The 11,124-nt window shown below is 43.3% G+C and overlaps 1 protein-coding gene across 2 annotated transcripts in view; it reads left to right on the top strand.

The window, feature by feature from the left end:
* SLC37A1 (solute carrier family 37 (glucose-6-phosphate transporter), member 1) overlaps positions 1-11,124 on the top strand; it is an 89,099-nt gene that overhangs the window by 7,323 nt on the left and 70,652 nt on the right. The gene's annotated exons all lie outside the window — the stretch shown is intronic.

Below are 11,124 nucleotides of genomic sequence, written 5' to 3'. Positions count from 1 at the left end.
TGAGACAAGGTCTGGCTCTGTCATCCAGGCTGGAGTTCAGTGGCATGATCACAGCTCACTGCAGCCTCAACCTCCCAGGCTCAGGTGATCCTCCTGCCTCAGCCTCCCGAGTACCTGGGAATACAGGAGCCTGCCACCACACCTGGCTGATTTTTTGTATTTTTTTTAATAGAGACAGGGTTTTGCCATGTTGCACAGGCTCAAACTCCTGAGCTCAAGAGATCCACTCGCCTCAGCCTCCCAAAGTGCTAGAATTACAGGTGTGAACCACCACACCCAGTCTCCATTTTGTTTTTAAGAAAACAATGTTTCAGGTGTCTTTTCTCAGTATCTCATTCACTCATGTTTCTTGGGTGACTACCAGAATTTCCTCAGCTCTGGGTATTGTTGCTGTCCTCCTCTTGTGGCGCTGTCATACCTGCTTGTTTAAACTGCCTTTCTCCTCTCCTCAAGCCCATTTTTAATTATCTAGTTACTAGGACAAGCCTCTAAATAGTTGTGGAGCAAATATAGTTATCAGAAGAGCTAAATGAACCGTTTCCCTCTCCCTCTACAAAGAGGAAAGCCAGAAAGATTTTAAACTGGACTGGCAATTTTAGGTTTCCCAGAGCTGGCTTTGTGCTATCTAATCACTGAGGCCCTGCACCGGGAGGAACGAGACGGGGCCTCTGGCAACCACATCCGGGTGGTACTAGAGCAGCTCAGTGCTGTTATCTATGACCTCAGAACAAAGTCTCAGTTCAGGGGCCCTAAAAGACTTTCCCCATTGAACAAGAATGGAAATGTGAAAATATGTATTTATTAAACAAGATAAGATTGTTTCATTTAGAATGTGATTCACTAATGTATTTCTTTGATTACTTAGTTATCTTGGTATGTTCAGAATATTGTAGCTTTCTTTTTAGCAGTTCTTTATATTAATACATTTAACGAGGGTCCCAGAAGTGCACCAGGCTTTAGGATGGCTAGAAATGGGGAGATGGCCTGGTCATTTTGGGTCATCTTGGCCCTGGTCTCAGTTCCAAGGATGTGTCGGAAGAAAGAATAGGGGTGATAGCTTAGGAAACTCTCTGGAGTGAAGAGGCAGCTTGGTTTTCTTAGGTTGTTTTCTTCACCTTAATCCTGAACACCTTTTCAAGCTAACTGGCAGCAAGCTGGACATCGAGGTATGTGTTTAGTTCTAGAAACTTCTCTATGTGTGTCATGATATTTTCTTTTGTTACTATTTTAAGTCATGCACATATATGATATGTATTGTAATGTTGTAGAAGAAGTAAAATTTATACAGTAAAGGGAGAAAAAGGACCTAGAGATCAAGAACTCATCAGCCTCTGCCTGTGCCCAGCATTACCCTGCAAGACAGGCATCTCGCTCCCAAGTTCACTACCAGAATAAATGAATTAATTGACTCTAAAAGGGTTTTGAGAACAGTTTCAAGTTATTATTGCTTATGCTTCCTCCCCTATATTCCAGATCCCACAAAAAAGCCACTTCTTGGGCTGACCTTTATATCATCCATCTCAAACTCAACAAGGGCAAAACTGAACTTCTTTCCTACACACACCAGTTGCCCAAACCTTCTCTTTTCTTTATTTCCTTATCTTAATGAAGGGCCCACTTGCTACTGGTTTCCTAAGCCAGAATCTGAACATCATCAATGTCTGGGACCAGTTCTTTCCTTCCCTCTTCCCCAACCAATCTCCAAATCCTGGAGATTCTTCCTTCCAAATTGTTCCAAATCCATCTACTTTTTTCCATTCCCACTGCTTCTTCCTTAGTCAGGACACCATCATCTTCTGCCAAGAAGACACCAACAGCCCAGGTGGTCTCCCTGCCTTAGTCTCACTCTCTTCTAATCTATTTGTCACACTGACCGGAATAATCTTTTAAAACCATACATCTAATCATGTTGTTCTTCAGTTTAAAATCTTTCAGTAGTAAAGTCCAGACTCCCTCATTCGATTATTAGGCTCCGAATGACGTGACCACCAAGTCCCTCCCCAGCCTCTTCTCTTGCCTTATGTTCACACACTGTACTCTCTGCTCTGGCCATAATGACTTTCAGTTCCCCAAACCTAACTTTCTCTAGGATTGCTGGGCCTTTGCCCATGCTGTTCTCTGCTTGGAACACCTTCCACTCTTCTTTTGGGTAACTCGATGCCTTCTCCAGGTCTCACCTCAGCTGTCACTTACACAACAGGCTTATCCCCAACCTTGTCTGCAGCATCCTCCAGGTGACTGTGTCTCCCAGGTGGGTAGCCCCTGAAGTAACCCTCCACACTCCATCACTGTTGGGCAGTTGGAAGGCTGGAGAGGCATGATCCCCCAGAGTCAACCTAGATCCTTGTGGCTTCAGCCCCCAGCAGGTAGGGAGCCCACTAAGCTTCAGCTCTAGAGCAGAGACACAGACAAGGCTACTGGTGTGTGCAAAATATTGACTTGTGAAAATTACAGTATCCAAAACATGATTTTTTTCTAAAAGAGCTTTTTAAATTTTGTTTCTGAAAGTTAAAACCAGAAAATTTGTGACAGGTTAAGGATTTAAGGGGATTTTTCAGTTATGTGATGTGAGGCTCTCTGTAGTTTTGTACCAACTAGATTGTTCACTTCCTAAGAATGAGGACCTCTCCTATTCATCTTTGTAATAGGGACAGTGTCTTGCAGATGAAAACATTCAGTGACCCTACATTAAAGGAGAAGAAACTGGAACACAAATTGATTGAATGTTCCCCATGTGACAGATTTAATAAGGCTAATGTTGGTGAAGTGGAGGCTGCGCAGGCAGTAAGAGGATTCTCTTGTCTACTTGGAAGGTGAACATGAGCTCTGGCATCCCAGGCCTGGTTCAATGTTGATACCCCTGAATTGAAAGTGGCATTTCTGTGTACTCTTACAGATGTTCCTTCATTTGCCATCAGAAAGATAGCTGCGAAGTGATATATAGTAACTTTGGAGGCATATTTTATTTTTAAACCTCTATTAACTTTTTGTCAAATAATCAAAGCTTAACAGGATGTATATTAAAGATGGTGGGAGGGAATCAAACTTCATTTTTAGAGAAAAACAGCAAATCAAAACAAACTGATGCAAGGGACTTTGTGGCTCTCTCCTTCCTTCAGCTCCTGATATGAGTCCTAGATTGATTACATATTCATACTGATTAGCTGTGCTTTCCAATAATTAGAGCAGCCATAAGCATTTGTACACTAATTTACAGTTCCTAAAGCATCCTTAGGAATATTAGCATAAATGTTTATTGAATGTCTCCTGTGTGCCAGGCATGATTCTATACATGATAAGGATTCACTGATGAATAAAACCAGTTAAAAAATGTCTGCTTTCATGGTGCCTACATTCTAACACCTTACTTTCCCCGTTCATCCATACATCAACCCCACAGAGTCACACTAGGAAAACTGGAGTTCAGGAGAGTAAATTGACTTTCACAGGGTCCCAAAAGAGTAAGTTTGGGGTCAGAATTTTAACCCGTCACTCCAGATTCCAAGTCTCATGCTTTTTTTTTTTTTTTTTTTTTTTTTTTTTTTGCTAGCTCAGTATTCACTGTGGAATCTTAGCTGATGCTCAAAAAGATAATCTCAAGTAATAGTCAGGAGAGAATATCATATTCAATAAGTTGCTTTTTTTTTTTTTTTTTGAGACAGACTGTCACTCTGTCACCCAGGCTGGAGTGCAGTGGCACAATCTCAGCTCACTGCCACCTCTGCCTCCTGGGTTCAAACAGTTCTCCTGTTTCAGCCTCCCAAGTAGCTGGGATTACAGGCACATGCTGCCACACCCAACTAATTTTTTGTATTTCAGTAGAGACAGGGTTTCATTGTGTTGGCCAGACTGGTCTTGAACTCCTGAGCTCAGGCAATCCACCTGCCTTGGCCTCCCAAAGTGCTAGGATTACTGGCGTGAGCCACCACACCCAGCTCAATAAGTTGCTTTTATTATTGAGTTGCATAAGTCTTTTTTAGAAATGATTTCAGTTATAAGAGTTAAATACTAATGGTCTTAATCATAAGAGTTAAAACTGTAAATTAACTGGAAAAGAGCAGCTGCCTGGAGGAACCCAGGGCATGTGCCTTCTGATGGCCACAGTGAGTGCTGAGGTCTTCAGTGTAGGCTGTGAGGGGACTGGCTGCCTAAACTGCCAGCCACTGGTGAGGAGGGTAGATTAAGCTGATGGAGCAGAAAGTCTCACCATCCAAAGCCATCCTTTCCCAGACTCCATGTCTGGTGGGAATAGATAGGCAATCCATGAAAGACTACTGAAGTGTGTGTCTTAGTCCATTTGGGTTGCTATAAAGGAATCCTCGAGGCTGGGTAATTTATAAAGAAGAGAGGTTTATTTAGTTCATGTTTCTGCACGCTGAACAAGAAGCATGGCACCAGCACCTATTTCTTGCGAAGGCCTCAGGAAGCTTCCATTCTTGGTGAAAGGCGAAGTGGAGCAGGCCTCACACAGTGAGAGGGGAAGGAAGAGAGAGAGCATGGAGAGAGGTGCCAGGCTCCTTCTAATCAGTTCTCACAGGGACCGATACAGTGAGAACTCACTACTGAGAGGATAGCACCAAACCATTCCTGAGGGATCTTCCCCCATGACCCAGACACCTCCCACTAGGTCCCACTTCCAACGGTGGGGGTCAAGTTTCGACATGAGATTTGGAGGGGACAAATACCCAAACAATATCAGTTTGATAAAGAGGATATGAGTAATTTCATTCTTCCATCAGTGTTGAAAAGTACCATGTCCATAAATCATCAAATGCTGGCCTAGAGGGAACTTTAAAGAACAGCCCCTTAATTTCAGCCACGTAGTTTACCAAACTAGAGCTGGACTGGAGACCATGCCTTTTTGTTTTTTTTTGTTTTTTTTTTGAGGTGGAGTCTCACTGTCACCCAGGCTGGAGTGCAATGGTGCCATCTCAGCTCTCTGCAAACTCCGCCTCCCGGGTTCAAGCAATTATTCTGCCTCAGCCTCCCCAGTAGCTATGATTACAGGTGCCCACCACCACACCTGGCTAATTTTTGTATTTTCAGTAGAGACAGGGTTTCACCCTGTTGGCCAGGCTGGTCTCGAATTCCTGACCTCAGATGATCCCCCCGCCTCAGCCTCCCAAAGTGCTGGGATTACAGGCGTGAGCCACCATGGCCAGCCTAAGAGTATGCCTTTTTAAAGACCCCATAAAAATTTTCCAACTTGCTTATCTCATGTATCTGCACTAGCTCAATTGCGAGAATGACTTCTGAGTTGATGGGCCAGTTTCCTGTTCCCACATACCTGACCTCATTCTACCTATAGGCATAAAATCAAGAGGAATTTACAACAGATGGGCTCAGGCAACAAGTTAGCCCCAGAGTGGAGCTCAGCTACAGAGGAATGCTTCACTGAAAGAACTATTAAGTCCCTGAATTCGATTCAAGACTTTATCAAGTCCTACTTCAGTTAGGATCCAGTTTACTCCCCAAAGACCCATGAGTACTCTCTCAGTTACTATTTCCCTTGCCACACATATAGAAGAAAAGCAAGAAAGTTACTCTGCTGGGAAACACTGCCAAGGGGTCTTAGAAGCAAGAAAATTTGCCTATTTTATACAGGTAGTTTAAAGAGAACCACCCTTATAAATGGGTGTTTGTCCCCTTATTATTTCAGGATACTTGCAAAGCTCCTCTCCTCCAAATATGTCTCTAATTCAAGTATCACAGTGTCTAAAATTCTACCAGTAAAATGCCATTACCTAAATTAAGCACAGCCTTCTGTCTTTATGTTGATATTTCTTTAAATATCATGCCTATAGTTTTAAAATGAAATGATACTAAAGGTATATAACAACAAACAGCTGAACCTGGCTTTATCCCTTCAACTCCTCTGTCTCATTCCCCAACCGTTTTCTACTCTTTTACCCATTTCTTTTGGTAGTTCCCTGTATTTCTAAATAGTATAAGTAAAGTATGATTTTTATGTCCAATTTTAAAGGTTTTCTACGGACCTCTTCTTTTAGAGACGACATCTAGTTATCTTACATCCCTTGCCACTTCCCCTGACACTGTAGGACTGACAGGTCTATCCCAGCCAGGGTGACTCAGTCATTGTTTTTCATGGCCACTGCCTGTTCTTTATGATCAAGGAGGAGAATGCTTTGGAGGAAACAGAGCTTTCATACGTTAATAGGAAGTGAGTCAAAAGTACTGCAACTGAAAGTGTGGCATGGGGTAGGGAGCATGGCCAGTCTCCTCGCTGGGCTCCTGGAAGTGTGGCATGGGGTAGGGAGCATGGCCAGTCTCCTCGCTGGGGTCCTATAGGACTGGGAACGCCTACGCCTTCACACCTAATTATGTTTGCTGGATTGCGTTATAGTTCTTCAGTGTGTGGACTTTTGTCAGTTTTATATCTGTAGGCCGGGCACGATGCCTGGAATACAGAGCATGCTTAATAATGAGAGGCTTTTCATTGTATTTCTTATCAACAACACTCGTAACTGAACATAAATCACCCTTCCTCGCCGGTCAGTGCACTATACAGCTAGAATTCTTGCTTTTTGATCAGTGGAGATAAAATGAATTTCTTTTCTCCATGTTAAGTAATCAGGTTCTGATTTTCCCTTTTCTTTCTCTCTGATAGTGTTTAATGCTCTAATGCTTTCTAAGCATGAGGCATTTTCCTGAGCTCTGAAGCCTAGTATCCTCAAAGCCCCGTTCAGGGAAACCTCAGTTCCTTGTCAGTCAAGGCCTGTCACTGGCTTTGCCTTGGCCTTCTCTGGGAGAATGTCTGCTCCTTAAGTTGATGGTATACATACTATGATCTTGGTGAAACAGAGTGAAGACAGCCTATGCAACTTAGGAAGATCATCAAGCAATCTAGGATAAGCATTACGGGAATCCTAGAAGGAGCAAAGAAAGAAAAGGAAGAGAAAGCTTATTTAAATAAATAATGACAGAAACTTCCAAAATCTGTAAAGGGAAATGAATGTCCAGATCCATGAGTCCCAAAGAGCCACAAATAGACTAAATATAATGAGATTTCACCAAGATACATTATAATCAAATTCTCAAAACTTAAAGAAGCAATTTTGAAAGCAGCAGGAGAAAAGCAACTTGTCACACATAGAAAACCCATAAGACTGTCAATAGGTTTCTCCGCATAGCCCTTGAAGGCCAGGAGGGAGTGGGATGATATATTCAGAGTGTTGAAAGAAAACAACCAACCAAGAATATTATACTAGGCAAGGCTCTCCTATAGAAATGGAGAGAGAAAGACTTTCCCAGACAAAAGCTCTGGCAGTTCATCACCACTAGGCCACCTTACAAGATCTGCTAGAAGGAGTTATTCCAGTTGAAATGAAAGGACGCTAACATTATGAAAACATATAAAAGTAGAAAACTCGCTGTAAAAGTAAAAATGTAGTCAAATTCAGAATAATACTACAGTGGTGGTGTGTAAATCACTTTTAACTCTAGTATAAAAGTTAAAAGACAAAGGTATTAAAAATAATTGTAGCTACAATAATTTGTAAGTGCATACACAATACATAAAAGATGTAAATTGTGATATCAGTAACATAAAATATGTTGAGGTGGGGAGAAATTGAAGTGTAGGATTTCTGTAGGCAGCTAACGTTTTATTACTGGAGTGCAGTGGTGTAATCTCAGCTCACTGCAACCTCTGCCTCCTGGGTTCAAGCAGTTCCCCTGCCTCAGCCTCCCAAGTAGCTGGGACTACAGGCACATGCCACCACGCCCAGCTAATTTTTTGTATTTTAGTAGAGACGGGGTTTCACCATGTTGGCCAGGATGGTCTCGATCTCCTGACCACATATCTGCCCGCCTCGGCCTCCCAAAGTGCTGAGATTACAGGCAAGAGCCACAGCGCCTGGCCTAAAATGTTTTATACAAGCATCATAGTGACCACAAAACAAAAACCTGTAGTAGAGTTACAAAATGTAAAGAGAAAGGAATGAAAGCATACCATTACAAAAATCATCAGATCAGAAAGGAAGATAGTAAGGGAGTAAGAAAACAATAAAGAAACTACAAACAGCCAGAAAGCAATTTTTTAAATGGCAGTAGTCTTTATCTATCAATAATTACTTTAATGTAAATGAATTAAATTCTGCAATCAAAAGACAGAAGTGTCTGAATGGATATTAAAAAAAATCTATGTGCTGCCTGCAGGAGACTCAGCTTTAAGGATATACATAGGCTGAAAGTCAAGGCATGGGAAAAGATATTCCATGCAAATGGTAACCAAATGAAGAGCAAAAAAGATACTTATATCAGACAAAACAGACTTTAAGTCAACAACTTCATAAGAGTCACTATATAGTGAGAAAGAGATAAATTCATCAAGAGGATATAACAATTATAAATGTATATGCACCCAACATCAGAGTACCTAAATATTTTTTAACATAACTCAAGAGAGAAATAGCAATACGTAATAGCAGGGTACTTCAGTACCCCATTTTCATCAATGAATAGATGACCCGGACAGAAGACGAATAAGGAAACACTGCACCTGAACAACACTCTAGAGCAAATGGACCTAGCAGACATATAGAACACTCCTTCCACCAGCAGCTGAATGCACATTTACATGTACACAGAACATTCTCTAGGCTAGATCATATGTTAGGCCACAAAACAAGTTTTAACAAATTTAAGAAGATTAAAATATCAAGTATCTTTTCTGACCACAATAGTATGAACTAGAAATCAGTAACAGGAGGAAAATTGGAAAATTCACAAATATGCAGAAATTAAATACACAGCTGAACAACCAGTGGGGTCAAAGAAGATATCAAAAGGGAAATCAGAAAATTCCTCGAGACAAATGAAAATGGAAACAACATACCAACACTTATGGGATGCAGCAAAAGCAGTACTAGAGGGAAGTTTATAAAGAAAATGTGGTGTATATCTATATGTACACAATGGAATACTATTTAGCCTTAAAAAAGAAGGATTTCATGTCATTTGCAACAACATGGATGAACCTGGAGTACATTACACTAAGTGAAATAAGCCAGGTACAGAAAAACAAATATAGGCCAGGCATGGTAGATCACGTCTCTACTGCCAGCACTTTGGGAGGCTGAGGCAGGAAGATTTCTTGAGCCTGGGAGTTCAAGACCAGCCTTGGCAACATATCAAGACCCCATCTCTACAAAATTTTAAAAATTAGCTGGGCATGGTGGCATGGGCCTGTAGTCTCAGATACTCAGGAGGCTGAGGTGGGAGGATCCCTTGGGCCTGGGAGATCAAGGCTGCAGTGAGCCTTGACCACTGCACTCAGCCACTGCCCTCCAACCTGGGCAACAGAACAAGACCGTGTCTCAAAACAAACCAGCCAACAAAAAAAACTAACAAAAAAAGAAGAATATGCATGACCTCACTTATTTGTGAAATCTGAAAAACTTGAACTCAGAGAAGTAGAGCATATAATAATGGTGGTTACCAGGGGTATAGTAGGTAACTATAGTGGGAGAAATGGGGAGTTGCTGGCCAAAGAGTACAAAGTTTCACTTAGGAAAGATGAGTAAGTTCTAGAGAGTTAATGTACAGCTCTAATGTATAGTTAGTAATAATACATTGTATACTTGAAATTTGCAAGAAGAATAGATCTTAAATATTCTCACCACCAAAACAAAAATAATGTGAGGTGATTGGATATACTAGCTTGACTGTCGCAATAATTTTATAATGTATTCATATATCAAAACATCACATCATAGACTATAAATTATGTAATTTTTGTTATATGTCAGTAAAGCTGGGTGGGGGAGGGGAGGGTGGGAAGAAGCTGTCTCAATGTGATGGCCGAGGTGTCCTATATATCCTGAGCTCATATTATTGCCTTTCAAATGTAAAAGCTGTAGGTGATGGGATGTCCCAAAGGTTTTAAAATCAGGAATGTCAAGATCAGATTTTGCTTTAGGAGGGCAATTTGAGGCAACTTAAAGAGTGGATTGCAGGAGATAGAACTTGGAAGTGAGAACACCGTCGCACAAGTGCAGTGAGAGAGGAGTAGCCTGAGCGGAACCAGTGGCAAGGGCCTGGGCTGCGGAGACCATTGGAGAGAGGGATGGGAGCCACACTGGGCTATCACCGGGAATGGAGAGCTAGAGAGGAGAAAGAACTGGCAGAGGGGGCCAGCGGAGAGAAAGGTCCGAAGAAAACCTAGCCAAAAAGAGAAGGCTGGAGCCCTGGGCCATCTGGCTTGTGGAATGAGGGGCCCGCAGGCTTCCTGTGGCTGAACCCTGGTGGCAGAGAGGTGGGCAGGTCTTCTTTCTGCCTGCAGAAGGCTTCTCAAATGCCTAACAAAGTCACGGATTTCACGCAGCCCAGCTCAGCCAAGAGAGACACAGATATCAGAGTGTTCTAGAAACAAAGCAGGGCCCCAGGGGGAAACTGCGAGGCCTAGCAGGGCAGGGAAGCCGAACACAGGGAAGAATGCCTTCTCCTTTCTCCAGAGGGAAGCTCAACGGGCCTGGGGGAGGTCCAAGGGGCACTGGCCTGTTGGGACATTTACAGCCAGGCCTGGGGTTGGTTTTATCCTTAAGCATTGTTTTATCCAGGGGCAGGCTTTTTCCCGGAAAATTTCCCCTCTGCCTCACTTTGCTCTTCCCCAGGAGTGGGCTGGGAGCCCCCTCTGCTCTGAAGCCATGCCGGGGGTCCACTCTGTGGGTGTTCGGCAGTAGCTTCTGGGGGACTGGCCAGGCGCCTCCCTGGGGCTGCCTAGGGAGAAGAGTTGTTTCTGGGGTGACGTAGAGCCTGTGTGCCAGGGCACTGGCCAGCAAGGGTAAGAACCCGGCGGGCTCCCCCAGCCTAACAGGGAGCCGCCTCTGTCACGTGCCTGCGAGGTGGGACACAAGCTGGCTTACAAGTTGGTTCGACATAGCCAAATCCGCGTGCCACATTTCCACGCTATAGAGTGCTGGTCTTCATGATTGTGCCCCTTGACATGACACAATAGGAATAAAAGCCGGGAGGCCAAGGAAAGGCCCTCTTTGGGGGTGGGGGCGCGGCGGCATGTGACCCTCGCCGCTGTGGGGAAGACCCGCCTTCAGGACGGAGCGCCAGCGGTGCAGAGGCCGCCTGGGACTGCCCGGAGGCCGGTGG

Source organism: Mandrillus leucophaeus, unplaced genomic scaffold (assembly GCF_000951045.1).
Source record: "Mandrillus leucophaeus isolate KB7577 unplaced genomic scaffold, Mleu.le_1.0 Scaffold69, whole genome shotgun sequence".
In the NCBI taxonomy this organism is placed as follows: domain Eukaryota; kingdom Metazoa; phylum Chordata; class Mammalia; order Primates; family Cercopithecidae; genus Mandrillus; species Mandrillus leucophaeus.
The sequence above is the reverse complement of the archived record's forward strand: the minus strand, read 5'-3'. Positions and strand labels throughout refer to the sequence as shown.